Source organism: Vicia villosa, linkage group LG6 (assembly GCF_029867415.1).
Source record: "Vicia villosa cultivar HV-30 ecotype Madison, WI linkage group LG6, Vvil1.0, whole genome shotgun sequence".
In the NCBI taxonomy this organism is placed as follows: domain Eukaryota; kingdom Viridiplantae; phylum Streptophyta; class Magnoliopsida; order Fabales; family Fabaceae; genus Vicia; species Vicia villosa.
In genome coordinates, this window is record NC_081185.1 from 165,280,465 (window position 1) to 165,303,670 (window position 23,206).

Genomic DNA, 23,206 nt, shown 5'->3' on the forward strand with positions numbered 1-23,206 from the left:
TTTGGTAAAAATAGCGGTTGACTGATAAGCTAGCTTATAGCTTATGACTGATGGCTGATTACTAGTGACTTATAGCTTATAACGGATGGTTGAGAGTGATAGCTTATAAGCTCATTGAAGTGTTTGGTAAAACTAGCAGTTCAATTAACTTATAAATGTAAAATGACATAAAAGATATTTAATATATAATCATTTTATTTTAAATTAAAATAAATTATAAGGGTTAAAAATGGATTTTAATTAGAATAATAAGGATAAAAAAGGAAGAAAATATAATAAGCTATAAGACATAAGCTAAAACGCTATTTGAAATAGTGTCTGGAAAATAAGCTATAAGCTAGTAAAATAAGCTATAAGCTCGTGTTGAAAAGACCGTTACCAAGCAGGTCTAATTTATCAAATGAGCTTATAAGACATAAGACATAAGCTATAAGCTCGAAAACATGTCTTACCAAACAAAGCCATAGTATCTGATTGGCTAAGGATACTGGTACCCAACTAAACTTAAGAGTACCATAGTGTTCACCTTTTTTAGTTTTTTTTTCAAATAAATAACTATAATGAGATATTGTTGTTTGGGCCGCTAACGAAAGTGAGGGGTTCTCGGTGAAATCATGTGCTAAAGCCGTAAGAAGTAGAATGGACATTTTTAATGGTGGAGAGGATAATTTGAATAAGTTGAAGTTCCTATGGAATATTGAGGCTCCCTCAAAGGTTAAGATTTTTGTTTGGAGATTCGTTTTGGACAGAAACCCGACGAGACAGCAGCTGGAGCAGAGAGGGATCTTGACTACGGCCTCGGATTGTTGCTGCGTTTTCTGTTTTAGAACTGAGGAGGACTCTCATCATCTGTTTGTTTCGTGTCCAAGCTTGGAGAAAATTTGGGAGAAAGTCGGTTCTTGGATAGGCGATTCCATAACGTTGACAAACCTTGGATTAAGAAATTATCTTGCTTTCTATGACAAAATTAAGGTTTTAGACGAAAGATTAACTGCTGGTGTTATTTGAATGTCGGTGGTATGAAATATTTGGATTATGAGGAACGATATTCTCTTCAGAGGTAGCATCTTTAGTTTCAAAGAATGTATTACTGCTATAGTGCTATCCTCTTGGAAATGATTTAGAGCAGTTAATGGTCCATCTGTGTCCTGTAATTTTCATTTTTGGAACATTTTGCCTCTTTTGTGTTTGAAGAGGTAGTTGTTCTTCTAGTTGTTTGAATCCTTTGGATTCAATGAATATCATTATCTATTAAAAAAAATTAATGTTCTATAAATTTTGTGACAGGGAAAATGAAAAATGCTAACAGATGTTCTAGAAACATTGTTAGAAAGTTAAGAAAAACAAGTTGATAATTAAAATAATCAAATTTTAAAGGATAATTTAATTATTAATTTTAAAAAAAAATGTTTTTCAAATTCATAAGTAATAATTTATTGGCTTAAATACATTTTTTATTTAAACAAGATGACTAGGTTAATTTATTAGTTAATGTTTTTTATAAAAGAAATTAATAATTTTAATTAAGTTTTAAAAAATTATTTCAAAATTATTTAATGCAAATTTTAAAACAATTTTTCTTAAAACATTACTCCAATTCACATGTTGACATTAAGTTAAGATAGTGTGCTATATAAACACACTCAAGTTTGGTCTTCACCTCAGTTGCACCTTCTTCTCTTTTCTCCTCTTGTACATTCTCTTTCACTTCTGCATGTGGGAGAAGCACGGGAACTACAATTTCGCAAAATAGTTTACTTATTTTGTGATCCAATGAATAAGATGTCGAATGGCGATTCGATGTCTCTTGGTGCTTTTAACTTAGGGTGACACTCTCTCATGCACAACAACATACTTGGAATCTCCAATGAAAGTTTCTATCTCAATAATAAGACTAAGTATCACTATATGAATTTATTTCCAAAATATAAACCGTTCTCAACATGAAAGATCTTTACTCTCTTATTTAATCCACTTGTTGATCCAATGCAAACTCTCTAATATGAGAAAATCAAGAGGATTTAGTTCCATTGCAGCCACTATAGAAAACAATACTAAATAAAACAACGCTTCAGCCACAATAGATGATTTACCATTAAAACAGAAGCATTGTTGTTGTTAGCATTGTTTTCTATTGTGTTTGCATTGGAACGACGTCCTCTTAGTTTCTCATATTGGATAGTTTGCATTGGAACAAGAAGTGGATTAAATAAGAAAGTATATGGTGTTTCATATTGAAAACTATTATATATTTTAGAAATGAATTCATATAGTAGAATTCGGTGTTATTATTGAAATAAAAACTTTCAATTCATTGGTGATTCCAACTCTAAATATCTTGTTGTTATGCATGAGAGAGTGTCACCCTAAGTTAATATTTTGGAACTTGTGGCATGCCATGGATGCTACCTATCAATCAAATAAAAGCCAAATTTCCAATTTTCCTATTATGCTGCTTAATGCTTGACAGACCCTAAAGGTAATTGTAATAAAAAGTTGTTTCAAATTTTATCCGTAATTGTTATAAATGTCAAGTTTTTCCAATAATGTGAGATAAAATCTCAAAGTTTAATAAGCGACAAAGATTCTTGTATATTAATATCTACTATGAGATTTTCATATTAGAGTGTCATTTGAATTTGCATCTTTCTTGTAGATTATGTATGTTAAATCAAACTATTCTAACTAACATCTATTTGCCAATTGTCTCTGAGATATAATTTTGTTTGATATACCTTTGTCTATTTTCTGTTGGAATAGGAAATGTTGAAACCAATTAGTTGTCTATACATACAGCTGTTTTTAGTTGAATTATAAATTGTTATACCTACAGTTGAGTTCCATTTCTTTACCAGATTATGTTGATAACGATGATTCAGATATAACGACGGTGTTAGAGACCTCAAAGCGTTCACCAAAAGTCGCAGATGAAATTTTGTTGGAAGAGGGAGGAAGACGAAGGAATCTCAATGAGGAATACAAAGTGAACTTGGTAGGATGATATTTCTTGAATGGTTTAAATTATAACACCTAAAGATTAAAATAAAAAGACAAAGACAAAGGGAAAAAAGACTATGAAGTATAATGAACAAACTGTTACATAAGCATGGTCACAAGTACCACAATCAATGCAAGTGTTGGACAAACTATTTAGTCCCACATTTAGTTTATGTAATGAATGAAGACAATTAGTTCTAGGTTTATCATGTACTTTGTGCTATGCTATTTTATGTGAAATGATTATGTATGGTTCAAATGTGAAAACAAGATGCAATATTAAGATGAAATGAAAACAATTTGAGCAATTTTGTGTGAAATGATTTTTGTATGGTCGACTATGAAAACAAGGTGCAATTTTGTTCGAAATAACTTGTTCTCGTTCAATATGAAAACAATATGCAAAATGAAAATAGGATTGTGTTTGAAATTCTATGTGAAATGATTCAGTCTGTTTCAAATGTGTAAAGTCTATGTAGGTTTAATTCTGCCTGGTCTGGGTTCTGTAAAGTTTGTGTAGGTTAAATTATGTCTGGTTCAGGTTCTGATAGAAAACATAATGCAATTCTGGTTCAATTCTCAAATTTTATGTTGAGATAAACATGTAGGTTGGACACGTATATTTTGTAGGTTCATATTGCACAGTTTGTATTGATTAATTTTGTCAATGATGACAAGTTTGTTTAAATTACTTTACATTATAAGTTTGTGTCATTTTGCAGGTTCAAATTCTAGGTTTGTGTCAGCTTGAAATTATTGGTTTTCTGTAGGTTCAAAAAATTACATTACATTAAAACAAAGGATTAATTCAATTACTTTTCATTTTCAGGAACATATTACATCACATTACACAATTAAAACAAACATATTACTTATAGTTTTTTTTCATAAGCAAAGATGTATTAATAAGATGCACAACCCATTAAATACAAAACACGAATCCGGAAAAAAAACTAAAGCACACTATCTATAGGAAAAACAAAGACCCAGAAAACTATTCTAATATGACCAAACATAATCAACAACCCCCTTTTACCTATGAGAAACCATTCCCACAGCAACAATACTCTGCATCATGTCGATACGCATTACTATTCACAATGATCACTACTTCAATCGCATATAGTATTGCACTAGAAATTCAGTTCAATTTACATGCGATTAAGTAGCTTTAGTATCGACATGAGTTTCATCATGACCTATTGGATCTATTCTGAGGCGGCTTCCGTTTGACATTCATAGGCACTTAGCCACCTGGAGGAATTGATTTGATAACAGATCTATACTAGCAGTAGATATGAACTTGCTGTATCCTCGAAGTCGTCATAATAAGCATCACGTCAATGAAGAACAATTGAGGTAAGACAAAATTAGAAGGTTGGTGAAGTGTTTTCAATACAATCTTGAAGGTAACTACCTCTGTTCTTTAGTAATTCTAGAATAGATCTTGATTTGGATCCACGGTGGTCCATTATTTTATTTTTTTCCAAGAGTAGGAGATCTAGAAATTCATTGAATCAAAATTGAAATGGTGATTGATTGGATCAAAAACAACAATTCTCTGCATTCGTTTCTGACCACTGTCGAATCGGAGAGAAAATTTGAGATTGTGAAAATCGTAGGAAGATGAAGTTGATTCCTAAATATGGCGCCACTATTTCATGTTAGAACAAGATTTGTTCTTATCAATTATCTTAGTTTTGATGATAACAATAATATGAATTTTGCTTAAGATAATATGGTACTCTAATCCAATGCAATTTCCCTTTCAGGAAATATATAAAGAGTACGCATAATTCAGCGCTCAGAAGTTGTGTCTCAAATGGTTCAGCATGCAACATCAGAACATGGTCTGGCAAGACATCAGAAGATGGTCGAAGCAGAATCAGAACATGGGTCTATGGAAGCATCAGAAGAACATGAGATCAGAAGCACTGAAGATCAGAAGATGGTATCACGCTCAGAAGCACTTCAAGGTCAGAAGATCAGAAGATGCTATGCACCAAGCTGTTTGACTCTGATGATATTCAAACGTCGTATTCACAAACATCAGATCAGAAGGAAGTACACGTGGCAGACTACGCTGACTGACAAAAGGAACGTTAAAGCTACTAAAGGCAACGTCAGTAGACACAGCGTGAACAAGGCTCGAGGTAGTTGACAAAAGCGTATAACATTAAATGCAATGCTGTACGGAACACGCAAAGCATTAAATGCACTCAACGGTCATCTTCTCAACGCCTATAAATATGAAGTTCTGATGAGAAGCAAGGTTAACGATTCTGCACCAAAACAACTTATATCAAACTTGTTGAAACGCTGTTCAAATCTAAACTCAGAATCTTCATCTTCATCAACTCACTACATTGCTGTTGTAATATCTTAGTGAGATTAAGCTTAAACGATTAAGAGAAATATCACAGTTGTGATTATCGCTTTTAAGAAGCATTTGTAATACTCTTAGAATTACATTAAGTTGTAAGGAACTAGAGTGATCGTGTGATCAGAATACTCTAGGAAGTCTTAGCAGTTGGCTGAGCAGTTTGTAACTAGAGTGATCAGGTTGATCAGTAGACTCTAGAGAAAGTCTTAGGAGTGAACTAAGCCTAGAGTGATCGTGTTGATCAGTAGACTCTAGAAAAGTCTTAGAGGGTATCTAAGCAGTTGTTCCTGGAGTGATCAGGTTGTGATCAGAAGACTCTGGAAGACTTAGTTGCGGACTAAGTGGAAAACCATTGTAATCCGTGCGATTAGTGGATTAAATCCTCAGGTTGAGGTAAATCATCTCTGCGGGGGTGGACTGGAGTAGCTTCGTTAACAGCGAACCAGGATAAAAATAATTGTGCAATTTATTTTTATCGTCCAAGATTTAAAGTCACACTTATTCAATCCCCCCCCTTTCTAAGTGTTTTTCTATCCTTCAATTGGCATCAGAGCGCCGGTTCTAAGGTGCAAGCACTTAACCGTGTTTAGAAAAGATTCAGGAAGAGAAAAACGCTTCAGTAAAAGATGGTTGATGAAAGTGAAAAGTCTACACCTACACCTGCATCTACATCTGGCTCTGCTGAGCAATACAACGGTAACAATGGTTATACTAGACCGCCGGTATTTGATGGTGAAAACTTTGAATACTGGAAAGATAAACTGGAAAGTTACTTTCTGGGTCTAGATGGTGATCTATGGGATCTTCTGATGGATGGTTACAAACATCCAGTAAATGCCAGTGGCGCAAAGCTGTCAAGGCAAGAAATGAATGATGATCAAAAGAAGCTTTTCAGGAATCATCATAAATGCAGAACTGTTTTGCTGAATGCTATCTCTCATGCTGAGTATGAGAAGATATCTAACAGGGAAACGGCCTATGATATATATGAGTCCTTGAAAATGACTCATGAGGGAAATGCTCAAGTCAAGGAGACTAAAGCTCTAGCCTTAATCCAGAAGTATGAAGCCTTCAAGATGGAGGATGATGAAGACATTGAAAAGATGTTTTCGAGATTTCAAACTCTGACTGCTGGATTGAGAGTTCTTGACAAAGGATACACCAAGGCTGATCATGTAAAGAAGATCATCAGAAGCTTACCCAGAAGATGGGGTCCTATGGTGACTGCATTCAAGATTGCAAAGAATCTGAATGAAGTTTCTCTGGAAGAGCTTATCAGCGCCTTGAGAAGTCATGAAATAGAGCTGGACGCAAATGAGCCTCAAAAGAAAGGTAAGTCTATTGCATTAAAATCAAATATCAAGAAATGCACTAACGCTTTTCAGGCCAAAGAAGAAGATCCTGAAGAATCAGAATCTGAAGAAGAAGATGAACTGTCCATGATTTCCAGAAGGCTAAATCAACTCTGGAAGACCAAGCAAAGGAAGTTCAGAGGCTTCAGAAGTTCAAGAAAATTTGAACGTGGAGAATCTTCTGATGAAAGAAGATTTGACAAGAAGAAGGTCATGTGCTATGAATGCAATGAGCCTGGACACTACAAGAATGAATGTCCAAATCTTCAGAAGGAAAGTCCCAAGAAAAAGTTTCATAAAAAGAAAGGTCTTATGGCAACCTGGGATGAGTCAGAAGATGATTCAGAAGATGAGCAGGCCAACTGTGCGCTGATGGCGACAGAAGATGACGGATCATAATCTACATCAGAATCAGATTCTAAAGAGGTATTTTCTGAACTTACTAGAGATGAGTTAGTTTCCGGATTAACTGAACTTCTGGAATCCAAGTCTCAGATTTGTATTAAATACAAAAAGCTGAAAAAGCTATTTGAATTTGAAACAAAGAGGCTTGAATTGGAAAATTCTGAATTAAAAGAAAAACTTTTAAAATTATCCAATAATGTTGGATCTCCTTCTGATTCAGAAAAATCCACTCCCAGTCTAAACCATATTCTGAAAGAATATGATTTAAGTTTCAGGAAGTTCTTATCTAGAAGTATTGGCAGAAGTCAGCTAGCTTCTATGATATATGCTGTGTCTGGAAACAAAAGAGTTGGCATTGGCTATGAGGGTGAAACCCCATACAAACTTGAACCTGTTGATGAAATGAAAATTACATACAAGCCATTGTATGATCAGTTCAAGTACGGCCACTCTCATGATATTAGGCACACTTCACATGCACAAAGTTTTCACATAACACACACCAAAAAGCATGTGATACAACCTAGGAAATATCATGAAACTCACATTAAGAATTATCATGCTGTTCCTCCTATTACTTACAATGTTAAATCCAAGTTCAATCAGAACTTGAGAAAATCTAACAAGAAAGGACCCAAAAAGATGTGGGTACCTAAGGATAAGATTATTCCTATTGCAGATATCCTTGACTGCAAAAAGGACAAAGCACAACATGTCATGGTACCTGGACTCTGGATGCTCGCGACACATGACAGGAAGAAGGTCTATGTTCCAAGACCTGGTGCTTAAGTCTGGAGGAGAAGTCAAGTTTGGAGGAGATCAGAAGGGCAAGATAATTGGCTCTGGAACTATAAAGTCTGGTAACTCTCCTTCCATCTCTAATGTACTTCTTGTAGAAGGATTAACACATAACCTTTTATCTATCAGTCAATTGAGTGACAACGGTTATGATATAATCTTCAATCAAAAGTCTTGCAAGGCTGTAAATCAGAAGGATGGCTCAATCCTATTTACAGGCAAGAGGAAGAACAACATTTATAAGACAGATCTGCAAGATCTTATGAGTCAGAAGGTGACTTGTCTTATGTCTGTTTCTGAAGAGCAGTGGGTCTGGCACAGGAGATTAGGTCATGCTAGTTTGAGAAAGATCTCTCAGATTAACAAACTGAATCTTGTCAGAGGACTTCCTAATCTGAAATTCCAATCAGATGCTCTTTGTGAAGCATGTCAGAAGGGCAAGTTCTCCAAACCTGCATTCAAGTCTAAGAATGTTGTTTCTACCTCAAGGCCATTAGAACTCTTGCACATTGATCTGTTTGGACCAGTCAAAACAGCATCTGTCAGAGGAAAGAAATATGGATTAGTCATCGTAGATGATTATAGCCGCTGGACATGGGTAAAATTCTTGAAACACAAGGATGAGACTCATTCAGTGTTCTTTGATTTTTGCATTCAGATTCAATCTGAAAAAGAGTGTAAAATCATAAAGGTCAGAAGTGATCATGGTGGTGAATTTGAGAACAAATCCTTTGAAGAATTCTTCAAAGATAATGGTATTGCCCATGATTTCTCTTGTCCTAGAACTCCACAGCAAAATGGGGTTGTAGAACGAAAGAATAGGACTCTGCAAGAAATGGCCAGAACCATGATCAATGAAACCAATATGGCTAAGCATTTCTGGGCAGAAGCAATAAACACTGCATGCTATATTCAGAATAGAATCTCTATCAGACCTATTCTAAATAAGACTCCCTATGAATTGTGGAAGAATAGAAAGCCCAACATTTCATATTTCCATCCTTTTGGATGTGTATGTTTTATTCTGAACACTAAAGATCATCTTGGTAAGTTTGATTCCAAAGCTCAAAAGTGTTTTCTTCTTGGATATTCTGAACGCTCAAAAGGCTACAGAGTATACAATACTGAAACATTGGTTGTAGAAGAATCAATCAATATCAGGTTTGATGATAAGCTTGGTTCTGAAAAACCAAAGCAGTTTGATAATTTTGCAGATTGTGATATTGACATCTCAGAAGTTGTTGAGCCAAGAAGCAACGCATCAGAAGCAGAGCTTCTCAGAAGCAAAGAATCTGAAGATCAAGTATCAGCTTCTCTGGAGGATCTAAGCATATCTGAAGAACCATCTGTCAGAAGATCATCCAGACTCATCTCTGGTCATTCAGAAGATGTCATTCTTGGAAAGAAGGATGATCCAATCAGAACAAGAGCATTCCTTAAGAACAATGCAGACTGTCAATTAGGTCTTGTATCTTTGATCGAGCCAACTTCTGTTGATCATGCTCTAGAAGATCCAGACTGGATAATTGCTATGCAAGAAGAACTGAATCAGTTTACAAGGAATGATGTTTGGGATCTTGTTCCTAGACCAGATGGATTCAATATAATTGGTACAAAATGGGTCTTCAGAAACAAGCTCAGTGAGAAAGGTGAAGTGGTAAGGAACAAAGCCAGACTGGTGGCTCAGGGTTATAGTCAGCAAGAAGGGATTGATTATACAGAAACCTTTGCACCAGTGGCCAGGTTAGAATCTATTCGTTTATTAATTTCTTTTGCCACTCAACATAACATCACTCTCTATCAAATGGATGTTAAGAGTGCCTTCTTAAATGGTTATATAGATGAAGAAGTTTATGTCCATCAACCTCCTGGTTTTGAAGACTCTATGTCTCCGAATCATGTGTTTAAACTAAAGAAATCATTATATGGATTGAAGCAAGCTCCCAGAGCTTGGTATGAACGCTTAAGTTCTTTCCTTCTGGATAATGGTTTCACTAGAGGAAAAGTGGACACTACTCTCTTTTGTAAAACCTTTGAAAAGGATATTTTAATTTGTCAAATATATGTGGATGATATTATTTTTGGAACATCTAATGCTACACTTGGAAAGGAGTTTGCTAAGTCTATGCAGGCTGAGTTTGAAATGAGCATGATGGGAGAACTCAAGTATTTCCTTGGAATACAAATAAATCAAACATCAGAAGGAACATATGTTCACCAAACCAAGTATGTGAAGGAACTTCTGAAGAAGTTTAATCTTCTGGACTGCAAAGAAGCCAAAACTCCTATGCATCCAACATGCATCCTAGGTAAGGATGAGGTAAGTAAGAAGGTAGATCAGAAGTTATACAGAGGTATGATTGGATCTCTTCTATATTTGACTGCTTCTAGACCTGACATTCTGTTCAGTGTTTGTTTGTGTGCTAGATTCCAATCAGATCCTAGAGAATCTCATCTAACTGCTGTTAAGAGAATTCTAAGGTATCTGAAAGGTACTACTAATGTTGGCTTAGTTTACAGAAAATCTAAAGAATACAACTTAGTAGGATTCTGCGATGCTGATTATGCTGGAGACAGAATTGAAAGAAAAAGTACTTCAGGAAGTTGCCAATTTCTTGGAAGTCACTTAATCTCCTGGTACAGCAAGAAGCAAGCAACCATTGCTCTATCAACGACAGAAGCAGAATATGTAGCTGCTGCTGGTTGTAGTACACAGATGCTCTGGATGAAGAGTCAGTTAGAAGATTATCAGATATTTGAGAGTAACATTCCTATATTCTGTGATAATACTTCTGCTATATGTTTATCTAAGAATCCTATTCTTCATTCAAAAGCTAAACATATTGAGATAAAACATCATTTCATAAGGGACTATGTTCAGAAGGGTGTTATATCTTTAAACTTTGTTGATACAGACCATCAATGGGCTGATATCTTTACAAAACCCCTGGCTGAAGATAGGTTTAAGTTCATTCTGAAGAATATCAGTATGGATTTATGCCCAGAATGAGAAGATGAGAAGTTCTCATGTATGAGTATCTTCTGAAATGAATGTGGAACATTTTTTTTTAATCAGAAGTTCTGATTGAATTCTTTTAGAAATTATGATTCGGTTATTACTAACGTTTCATTGTCTAAGTTGATTCAGAACCTCTTTTAAAGCAAAACAGCTGTTACGTTTTATCTCGGGATGGTAAACCTGTCGTTACTATTCATGGATAAACGCGCGTGCAGTTGAAGGGACGCCGACCATAGGTAACTGTGCTAGTCACCTCATTTGTCTTTATTATCTCTCCTCACGTCACGTAACATTAAATGCTAGTCATCATTCGTTTCATTTTATTTCTTTTTAAATACTCTTCAAAATGGTTTTTGGTTTCCTATCTCTTTGTTTTCCTCTTAAAGTTTGTCTCTCCCTCTCTTCCATATCAAACTCTACCTGTTCATTTTTTTTTTTCGCAAACCCATCATGAACTCTTCATCAAGCCCAGGAAATAATGAAAATGATAAAAACAATAAACGAAAAGCTGTTGAAACATCACCTTCCAAACCCAAAAAGATCAAAATCACCTATGATCCTCTCAAGGTAAATCCTTTCGAAGCAATGTTGTCTGGAAACTATTCTAGACGTGTGTTTCATCCTCCTGGTGAAAGCCCTCCATCATCTCCATCTTCTTCCTCATCTTTCGACCTTCAAGACTCAGCTTCCTCTAATCTTTCCTCTCCCTTAATCTCTTCTGAAGACATCTCTTCATCTTCACCCGCTGAGGATGTTGTCTCTGGTAAAGGTGGTGGAAGATCTGCTTCAGGACCAAGTCTCTCTGATCCCTCGCCTGAAAGCCCTAGAAGCAGTCAATGAGGCGTTTCACTCCTTCATGACATGCTGGCACAGATGTTGTCTTAGCTAGGGTCCTAGGATTTGGTCTTAGTAGTTTTATTTTGCTTTGTTGCACATCTTCTTGTAATCCTCTTTTGATTTATCAATGAAAAAGTTCCTTGTGTTTTACATTCCAGTAAATGTTTTCTTTTGTCGTTTTATATATCAGATCATCTGAATCTTTTTAAATATTCTTTTTGATGTTATGACAAAAAGGGGGAGAAAGATAAATGATAAATGATTTGATTAAATCTATCAGTTGCTGGGTAAAGGCTCCCACACATTCTCTAACAAGAACTGCAAGTTCTATATGGTTTAAGTGTTTTGCAGGTACAGAGAAGTGAAGTGAATCTTCAGAAGCAAACACTAGAAGCAAAACCATAAGAAGCGTTATTCTGAAAAAGGAATAAGCTCTTGGAAACTGAAGCAAGCTGAGTGCTGTCAAGCTTCAGAGATCAGAAGCAAGAAAGAAGAATGAATCAGAAGCACTGATAATAGAATTTGAATATCATTGTCTATCCTGTTCTGACAAAATTCTATTTGCTCTGATACATATAATGTTATGGCTCTGATACATTATTTGCTCTGATACATTATTTCAGCCTATATGGCTCTGATACATATAATGTGTTCAAACATACATTTTATGTTCTAACTCGTTCATGCTGACTTTTGTCGTTTAGTTTTTGTTCTGTAACATTTCAGGATGTAGAGATGCTCTGATGATGCTCTGGTACATTCAACAATGTTCTGATACAAATCTAGCATGAAGTGATGTTGGTAGACATTCAAAGTTCTGAAGCTATCCGAGGGAAGCAGAAATCAGAAGATGTGAATGTTCTAGAAGATCCAGAAAACTCAAGTTCTGAAGCTGTCCTGAATGGAAGCAGAAGTCAGAAGCTGTGAATGTTCTGAAGATCAAAGAAATTCAAGTTCTGAAGCTGTCCACGATGGAAGCAGGAATCAGAAGCTGTGAGTGTTCTAAGGATCTAAAGAAATTCAAGTTCTGAAGCTGTCCAATGGAAGCAGAAGTCAGAAGCTATGAATTCTCTGAAGGCAGAAGCTTATATGATCGTCTCTACCGAAATAATCAGGGAAGTCCTTTATTAAAGTTCTTCGAGTATTTATTTCAGGGGGAGATTATTTATCTCAGGGGGAGATTGTTAATCTCAGGGGGAGACATATTCATATGCTTATGCTATAGCTGTGTAATTTGTCTTTTACCGTCTACTCTTTCTGATCGCAAATTCATATCATTTATATATGTTTTTGTCATCATCAAAAAGGGGGAGATTGTTAGAACAAGATTTGTTCTTATCAATTATCTTAGTTTTGATGATAACAATAATATGAATTTTGCTTAAGATAATATGGTACTCTAATCCAATGCAATTTCCCTTTCAGGAAATATATAAAGAGTACGCATAATTCAGCGCTCAGAAGTTGTGTCTCAAATGGTTCAGCATGCAACATCAGAACATGGTCTGGCAAGACATCAGAAGATGGTCGAAGCAGAATCAGAACATGGGTCTATGGAAGCATCAGAAGAACATGAGATCAGAAGCACTGAAGATCAGAAGATGGTATCACGCTCAGAAGCACTTCAAGGTCAGAAGATCAGAAGATGCTATGCACCAAGCTGTTTGACTCTGATGATATTCAAACGTCGTATTCACAAACATCAGATCAGAAGGAAGTACATGTGGCAGACTACGCTGACTGACAAAAGGAACGTTAAAGCTACTAAAGGCAACGTCAGTAGACACAGCGTGAACAAGGCTCGAGGTAGTTGACAAAAGCGTATAACATTAAATGCAATGCTGTACGGAACACGCAAAGCATTAAATGCACTCAACGGTCATCTTCTCAACGCCTATAAATATGAAGTTCTGATGAGAAGCAAGGTTAACGATTCTGCACCAAAACAACTTATATCAAACTTGCTGAAACGCTGTTCAAATCTAAACTCAGAATCTTCATCTTCATCAACTCACTACATTGCTGTTGTAATATCTTAGTGAGATTAAGCTTAAACGATTAAGAGAAATATCACAGTTGTGATTATCGCTTTTAAGAAGCATTTGTAATACTCTTAGAATTACATTAAGTTGTAAGGAACTAGAGTGATCGTGTGATCAGAATACTCTAGGAAGTCTTAGCAGTTGGCTGAGCAGTTTGTAACTAGAGTGATCAGGTTGATCAGTAGACTCTAGAGAAAGTCTTAGGAGTGAACTAAGCCTAGAGTGATCGTGTTGATCAGTAGACTCTAGAAAAGTCTTAGAGGGTATCTAAGCAGTTGTTCCTGGAGTGATCAGGTTGTGATCAGAAGACTCTGGAAGACTTAGTTGCGGACTAAGTGGAAAACCATTGTAATCCGTGCGATTAGTGGATTAAATCCTCAGGTTGAGGTAAATCATCTCTGCGGGGGTGGACTGGAGTAGCTTCGTTAACAGCGAACCAGGATAAAAATAATTGTGCAATTTATTTTTATCGTCCAAGATTTAAAGTCACACTTATTCAATCCCCCCCCTTTCTAAGTGTTTTTCTATCCTTCATTTCATTCGAGGACTAGAAATGGGTGCAGTTGATGAACTAATGATCATCAACCGGTGGTGCTGATCTATAACTCGATGGCGTGGGGTGGACCTCCAAGATTAACACTCCAATGCTCAAGTCAGTTTAAGATTTAAGATGAGTATAGTAAAAAGTGAAGATCACAGAATGTACCTTGCTTTCTGTGTGAAATGACTTTTATGCATTAGGTCGAGTGGAATGGATTCAAAATGTTAATATCAAAATACAAATTAAAAAATCACTTATAGGTATATCAACACCATTGTTCCTTCTCTTCCTCCTATATTGTAACTCATGTCATGCCTCTACTAAGATTGCATGTAGAGTGACCATCTATGGAGCGCCTTCCTGAAACTCACCCATAAATATAGCCTTTATTCCAATAGTAACAATATAGTGACATATCATCACTACATTCACGAAATGGTCCATCATTTCCTATCTCTATTATAATATCTCCAGATGAGCTAGCCTATAGGGGTCTTATTCTACAATTGCTATCTTGTAAGGATGGAACACTCTATAAAACCATTGGATGTAACCATATACCATACTCCACGAACGAGAAGCTCACACACTATGTTCATCCTCTGACACGAGACGATCATTGTAGTCTGCAAATGTAACATTTTTGCGAAAGACAATGGCAAGAGAAGCAATTGTGAGGTCTCTAGGTATACCCTGAAGATACCCAAACTACTGTAGTGCTCTCTCAAGTATATGTGGATAAATAAGTCGAGACCCATAAGCCAATAATCTAGAGTACCAAAATATCACCTCCAAGTGTCGTGTCAGACAGTGCTCACTGTACGACATGAAATAAAATATCATCTGATATGATATGGTCAAGTGCAGTTCGAAACAGCTCAGTCGCCTAATTTTCTTTGATTGGGAAAATGGATCAGGCACATGGAAATTCCTCCTAGTAGTCTTCAACATATTCCTAGCTGGAGATACATGGAAAATGTTGGAGGAACCATGCCTTAAAGTTGTTTAGATAAAATATCAGTAACAATCTAACACATGTATTATGAAATTAGTATCAATAAGGGTGATAATTTTACCATAAATAGACAATTATTTCCTATCAAATGTCCTGTCTTCCATTGACTATCTTCAAATAACTGAGAGTAAAGGTACACTAAATAATATACCTCTAGTTGTACTCGTGAATCCTCTTCAAGTCAATGAAGTATCTAATGTAAATAATGTCTACATAGGTCACACACTTTAAAATGGTCGTGTTAACCAAAACTATGAAGTATAACCTCAATGCACCTACTCTATGATATGCAATATGTGCATCATCATCCATAACATCCACAACCTCATTTATATGGTCAACATAATCTTTCATGAGGAAATAAACTAAGGAATGGCATCCTCTGATGTCATCTATATCCTATTGGGAATCACCTGAATCAACTCCTAAATGTATCACCATCAGGTCCAGTACCTTATGTGATCTAATAATCTTTATATGATCAAAAGATGTATGAGGTATGATACATCATCAAGTGTGACAATCATCTCACTGATCACAAGATCAAATGACGACGTTCACATCTACCCGTCAATACAGATGAGGGTTTGTATCTACCCGTCAATTCAGATGAGGGTTTGTATCTACCCGTCAATTCAGATGAGTTAACAAACTCCAATTGAATTCAAATGAGTTAATTCTAAAAATGTATTAAATCTATTTTAGATATTAGTCCATTTTTTCAAACCTAAAATGTATGACACCGTCATGCTTAAAAGAAACTTACTTTTGATGCGGAGATAAAACTTTATGTTATGTGTACTAATTAAATAAAATGATAATACATAATTGTATAAATGTAAAAAGAATGATAAATTTATCTTTTTCATAACAAATTTATGTATTTTTCTATCATAATTGTCTCATGTTCTTTTATGATACACAAATATTTATAACAATTTTTTAGTATAAATGATAACATTTTATCATAAAAAAAACACTAACATTTTTTGATAAATTGAGATTTTAATATAATTTATTATTTTTAATAATAGTTTTAATAAGAGTTAATATATTACTAAAATTTTAAAAAGAAAAACTTAGATAAATTAATAACAACAACCACATAAATTTTGAATACTAATAGTAAAATCATATTTAAAAATAAATTTTAGAACATTAAATTAGAAGTAGTTAAGTATTTTCTTTTTTCTTATATCATGTCATAATATTATATATGATATGCTTTTTCTTGTTCATGATACATTTTAAGTAAATTTATAAAATTATTTTTAATTATTATTCTTTTTAATTATCTTTCTGTATCATTAATTTTTTGTATTATCATTATTTTTTCTTGAATATCATTTAACATATTTTTTTATGAATATTATTTATTATTTTTGTTTCTCATGATTATCATTATAAAGTTAATTTAAAAAAAAAATTGTTTTGTTTTAATAATTTTATAAATGTAAAAAGATATAATTTTAATTAAGACGGTTAAAAACATGACAATAATTGACGTTCATTTTAAAATAAATTTAATTTGTCAAATCATCAATAATTTTAAAACAAATGAACAAAGTACAATATTGTATCAAACAAATGTCATTGGAACATACACACTTCTATGCATGTAAAAATATTGGTAGCGGCATATTCTCTCATCCCATCCCATCCCATCCCATCCCAATTTAAGCTTGGTAACATGATGCTATGAGACATACTGAATCAGAATTAGTAGACTGTACAAAAGGAAATGAAATAATATGTGTATTTCTAAATCAAAAGGGAGGACCACTTATATTATATACAAATTAGAGCCAGCTAGTCTAACCTTTCATTGTCTATAGTTACATTTGTTATAAGTTATTAACACACTAACAGAGAATACATGATTCATCAAATTGGCACAAGTTTCACCGTATTGCAGAGAATCCAAAGTTTTCTTTTCACCCAACAAAATACAAGTTGATCACTAAAGTTAAAGTGAAATTGTAATTAAATTATTTTAGTAATAATTATAAATTATTATACTCCTTTAGATTATGAAAATTTCTCAATAGACCCATAGTAATTAAATTATGTTAGTAATAATTATAAATTATTATACTCCTTTAGATTAGGAAAGTTTTTCAATAGATCCATAGATCTCTTACACACCACATAAATCTTATATTTTGAAAAATTTGATTCCTAACATAGTGAATCTTGGGATTTTCTCAATTAATAGGAAAAATCTCAAGTTCCGTGGATGCAACAATCTATTGTCAAACCCTATCAAACATTTTCGTAGATGTAACTACGAAAATTTTTCCCAAATAATTGTCAATTTGGGATTTTCTTAATTAATCAAATCCCATCAACCATTTTCGTAGATGTAACTACGTAAATTTTTTCCGAATTAATTGAAAATTTGAGATTTTCTCAATTAATTTATAATTTAATTGGAGATTTTCCCAATTAATTGAGAAAATTCCAAATTAATTGAGTTTGATAAATCCCAAATTAAATTATAAATTAATAATTGGGAAAATCGTAATTTCTCAATTAAATCTCAAGTTCCTTAGATACATCTACGGAACACACTATAATTAATTGGAAAAATTTCACGTTTCACTATATTTTAAGGGGTTCCGTAGATGCATCTACGGAAAAAACTAAATTTTAAAAGAAAAATAGGATACTTCTGAAGATCCATCTACAGAAGCACGAGAGCAAATTTATCAATTCGGGCGCCTAAATACTCTGGGTTAAGGTGAGAAATTTTCTAGATTATATATATCATTAGCAATTGTGAGTAGTGTTCATAAATATAAATTTATAACTTCCTTCTTAAATGTTATTATATTTTTTATAAATATAATAAAAGTATAATACATTGTTTTAATATAATTTAAATATTCTCTTCTAATTATAGGGACTAATCACTCAGAATTGAGAAAGACCATAATAGATAATAAAGTTTTTTTCTAAGATTATGCGTGTTTGATTCTTTGGTGAAAAAAAGTTCATTCTAAGGGATATAATTTTGTAAAATTGAATGTAACAGTGAATTTATAGATAAATTAATTTATATTTAAATAAATTTTTATAAAAGTCAATTGAATAATATTTATATTTGAAATCTATAAATTTTAACTCTAAGTATAAATAATTATGAAAAGCAGAATAAATTATATTTTTTTTAGCAATCAAATATTTCAAAATCAATTATACACATTCAAAATCATTTTTAAATGTTCCAAACACGAAACCAAACATACACTTAACGTTGTATTTTCATAATTGAATTCAAATCAAAACCTCTAGTTAAATTAAAAGAGGCTTTATCAGCTCATTTAAATATATTTTTTAGATTTTTTTAATACATTTAATTATTTAGTATTTAGTTTCTTTTTCAAATAAATAACTATAATACTGTTGACAAATTTGTAATTATTGTTCTATTAAATTTTGTGATAAGGAAAATGAAAAATGGTAACAGATGTTTTAGAAACATTGTTAGAACGATAAGAAAAACAAGTTGGTAGTTAAAAGAATTAAATTTTTAAGGATAATTTAATTATTTACTTTTAAAAAAAAATACACTTTTTATTTAAACAAGATGACTAGGTTATAATTTTATTAGTTAAAATGTTTTTTATAAAATAAATTAATAATTTTAATTAAGTTTTATTAAAAACTTATTTAAAAAAATTTTAATGCAAGTTATAATAATTTTTCTTAAAGTTAAAACATTACTCCAATTCACAAGTTCACATTAAGTTAAGATAGAGTATGCTATATAAACACACAAGTTTGGCCTTCACCATATGACATTTCCTTTCCACCTCAGTTGCACCTTCTTCTCTTTTCTCCTCTTGTACATTCTCTTTCACTTCTGCATGTGGGAGAAGCACAAGAACTACAATTTCACAAAATTGATTACTTATTTTGTGATCCAATGAATAAGATGCCGAATGATGATTCAATGTCTCTTGGTACTTTTAATTTAGGGTGACACTCTCTCATGCACAACAACATTCTTGGAATGACCAATAAAAGTTTCTATCTCAATAATAAGACTAAGTTCAATATATGAATTTATTTTCAAAATATAACAGTCCTCAACATGAAAGACCTTTACTTTCTTATTAAATCTACTTGTTGATCCAATGCAAACTCTCTAATATGAGAAAATCAAGAGGATTTAGTTCCATTGCAAGCCACTGTAGAAAACAATACAAAAAAAAACAACACTTCAGCCACAATAGATGATTTACCATTATAAAGAAGCATTGTTGTTGTTAGCATTGTTTTCTATTGCAAGGCCGGCCCTAGGGCTAGGCAGCCAAGGCTTACCACCTAGGGCCTCACATTTTTATTGTATATTTATATAATTATTTTAATTATTTTTTTAAAAATTAAGTTTTAAAATTATGTTATATATCAATTAAATAATAACAAATAATATATATTAATAATATCATTGTTTGATTTGTTAATTTAAATTTCACATGTGTATAAAATAATTTTTTGAGTTTTTTTAATATAATAGGAGATTTGATTAAATTTTTTTTAACAATTTTGGCATTGTTTTTAATTATGATTTTTTATAAATAATGAGAAGAGTATTTAGATGAGTTATTTTTATTATCAATTAAAATAAAATATTAAATGAAATTAATTATGATAATTTAATGAATTTATATCTTTAAACATCTAAAATATATTAATTTTAAAAGAATATTTTTATTATATTAGGCCTCGAGATGTGTTGGGTCGGCCCTGTTCTATTGTGTCTGCATTGGAAAAAAAAGTGGATTAAATAAGAAAGTGTATGGTGTTTCATATTGAAAACTATTATATTTTAGAAATGAATTCATATAGTAGAATTCGGTGTTATTATTGAAATAAAAACTTTCAATTCATTGGTGATTCCAACTCTAAATATCTTGTTGTTATGCATGAGAGTGTCACCCTAAGTTAATATTTTGGAACTTGTGGCATGCCACGGATGCCACCTACCCTGTCAAATAAAAAGTCAAACTTCCAATTTTCCTATTATGCTGCTTAATGCTTGCCCTAAAGGTAAGTGTAATCAAAAGTTGTTTCAAATTTTATCCGTAATTATTATAAATGTCAAGTTTTTTCAATAATGTGAGATAAAATCTCAAAGTTTAATAAGTGACAAAGATTCTTGTATACTACTATCTACTATGAGATTTTCATATTAGAGTGTCATTTGAATTCGCATCGTTTTTGTAGATTATGTATGTTAAATCATATTATTCTAACTAACATCTATTTGGCAATTGTCTCTGAGATATAATTTTGTTTGATATACCTTTGTCTATTTTCTATTGGAATAGGAAATGTTGAAACCAATTAATTGTTTATACATACAGCTGTTTTTAGTTGAAATATAAATTATTATACCTACAGTTGAGTTTTATTTCTTTACCGGATTATGTTGGTAACGATAATTCAGATATGATGACGATGTTAGAGACCTCAAAACGTCTACCAAATGTCGTAGATGAAATTTTGTTGGAAGATGAAGGAATCCCAATGGAAAGACGAATGATAAAGGACTCACGACAGTGGAAAGATAAAGGGGCTCGTGATAGTGGAAAGACGGAGGGGCTCGCGACAATGGAATGACTGAGGAGCCACAAACATAACATAGTTTGAAAATGGAGGCTTCGTGAGTTGATTCAGTTGGAAGATAAGAAGGGATTGAAATTAGGAATTTACATAAATATAGAGAAGAAAATTCGTAGAGGAATTTTCTAAAATTTTAGGATAAATGGGAAGAATTAAGAATTGAGATATGTGCATTTTAAAAAACATAGAGTTTCTTACAACTTTGAATTAGGCCATTGTATTTGTTGAGTGGTTTAAATTATAACACCTAAAGATGGAAATAAAAAGACAGAGACAAAGGGAAAAAAGACTATGAAGTAAGATGAACAAACTGTTACAAAAGTATGGTCACAAGCACCACAATCAACGTAAGACTAGTCACTAGTTTAAGTTATTTTCTGTTTTTGGAAGCAAGTGTTGGACAAACTATTTAGTCCCACATTTAGCTTATGCAATGAATGAAGACACTTTAGTTCTAAGTTTATCATGTACTTTGTGCTATGCTATTTCATGTGAAATGATTATGTATGGTTCAAATGTGAAAACAAGATGCAATATTAAGATGAAATAAAAACAATTTGTATAAAAACAAGATGCAATTTTGTTCGAAATAATTCTGTCTCGTTCAATATGAAAACAAGATGCAAAATGAAAACAGGATTGTGTTTGAAATTCTGAGTAAAATGATTCAGTCTGGTTCAAATGTGTAAAGTCTTTGTAGGTTTAATTCTGTCTGGTTTGGGTTCTGTAAAGTTTGTGTAGGTTCAATTCTGTCTGGTTCAGGTTGTGATAGAAAACATGATAGGATACTAGTTCAACTTTCAAATTTCAGGTTATGATAAACAAGTATGTTGGACACGTTCATTTTGTAGGTTTATATGCATAATTTGTATTGGTTAATTTTGTCAATGGTGTTTGGACAAGTTTGTTTAAATTACTTTATATTATATAGGTTTGTGTCATTTTGTAGGTTTTTTTTATGGGGGGAGTGGTCGAAAAAAGGAACATTCATTGGGTTAGTTGGAAAGATGTGACCTTGCCATACTCCAAGGGAGGATTAGCCATCAAAGAAATTAAAGATTTCAACTTCGCTCTTTTGAACAAGTGGAGATGGAGGATAGCTTACGGAGGCGGATCATTGTGGCATGAGGTTTTGAAGGCTCGTTATGGTGATGTGAGTATGCTTGTTTTTACCGGTGGAGATTCCTTCAAACTTTCTTCTTCATCTCTTTGGTGGCGGGATTTATTAAAGACCACACTTTCTTCAAATGTGATATTATCAAGGTTGTTTGGAGGGAAATTGGTGCGTGGGTGGATTATTCGAGTCGGAAAGAGGAGGAATGCATGCCATCTTTTATGGATGGTATTTAATCGGTCGGGTAAAAGTTATTAAAGTTAAAAAATTGGGGGTGTTTTGGCTAGCCACTTGTTGGATTATTTGGTTGACAAGACACGACTATTGTTTTAGGAATGACATTTGGAATATTAACAATATTGTTTGGAACATCAAGATATTGATTTGGAGGTGGTCTTCCTTTGGCGACATTGCTTATTCCAATTGCAACTTTTACGATTTTTGCAAAGACCCTTTGTCTTTTATGTCGTAATAGGAATTGGTTTGTAATATCGTTTTTTTTTATCGGACTAGTTCCGCTCTTGTGTAACAAGGTTGGAGAACCCGTAGTTCTCCCTTATATGAAATTCTTGCTTACACAAAAAAAAAGTTTCAAATTATTGGTTTTGTGTAGGTTCAAAAACTTACATTACATTAAACAAAGGATTAATTCAAGATAATTCAATTACTTTTCATTAAAACGAACATATTACATAACATTACACCGAGTACATCACATTACACTACTTACAAGTTTTGTGTAGGTTTTATGCCAAAATCTCATTTAATTAAAACAAAGAGATTACATCACATTACACCAATACATCACTTTACACAAGAACATTACAGTAAAAAATTACATTACTTGAATACAAACACCAATGACAATACAAACGCAAGTGACAATACAAACACTAATTACGAACCCAAACAATAACCCATATACTTAATTTTTCACCTTCAGTAAATTTTTATTTTTCTTTGTTTTCCTTTTTTTTATAAGTAACAAAATATATAAAATCAACTAAGAACAAGAATACAAACTGTATTCCTGGAATTTACAGAAGAAACAACACTATTCAGTTCAAAACCA

The 23,206-nt window shown here is 33.0% G+C and overlaps 1 long non-coding RNA gene across 1 annotated transcript; it reads left to right on the top strand.

Moving 5' to 3' along the window:
• The first annotated feature begins 1,676 nt into the window (after positions 1 to 1,676).
• On the top strand, positions 1,677 to 3,317 carry LOC131613103 (uncharacterized). The gene is made up of 2 exons (XR_009287569.1): positions 1,677 to 2,479; positions 2,856 to 3,317. It is a non-coding gene; the product is annotated as an uncharacterized LOC131613103 (long non-coding RNA).
• Positions 3,318 to 23,206: the final 19,889 nt, after the last annotated feature.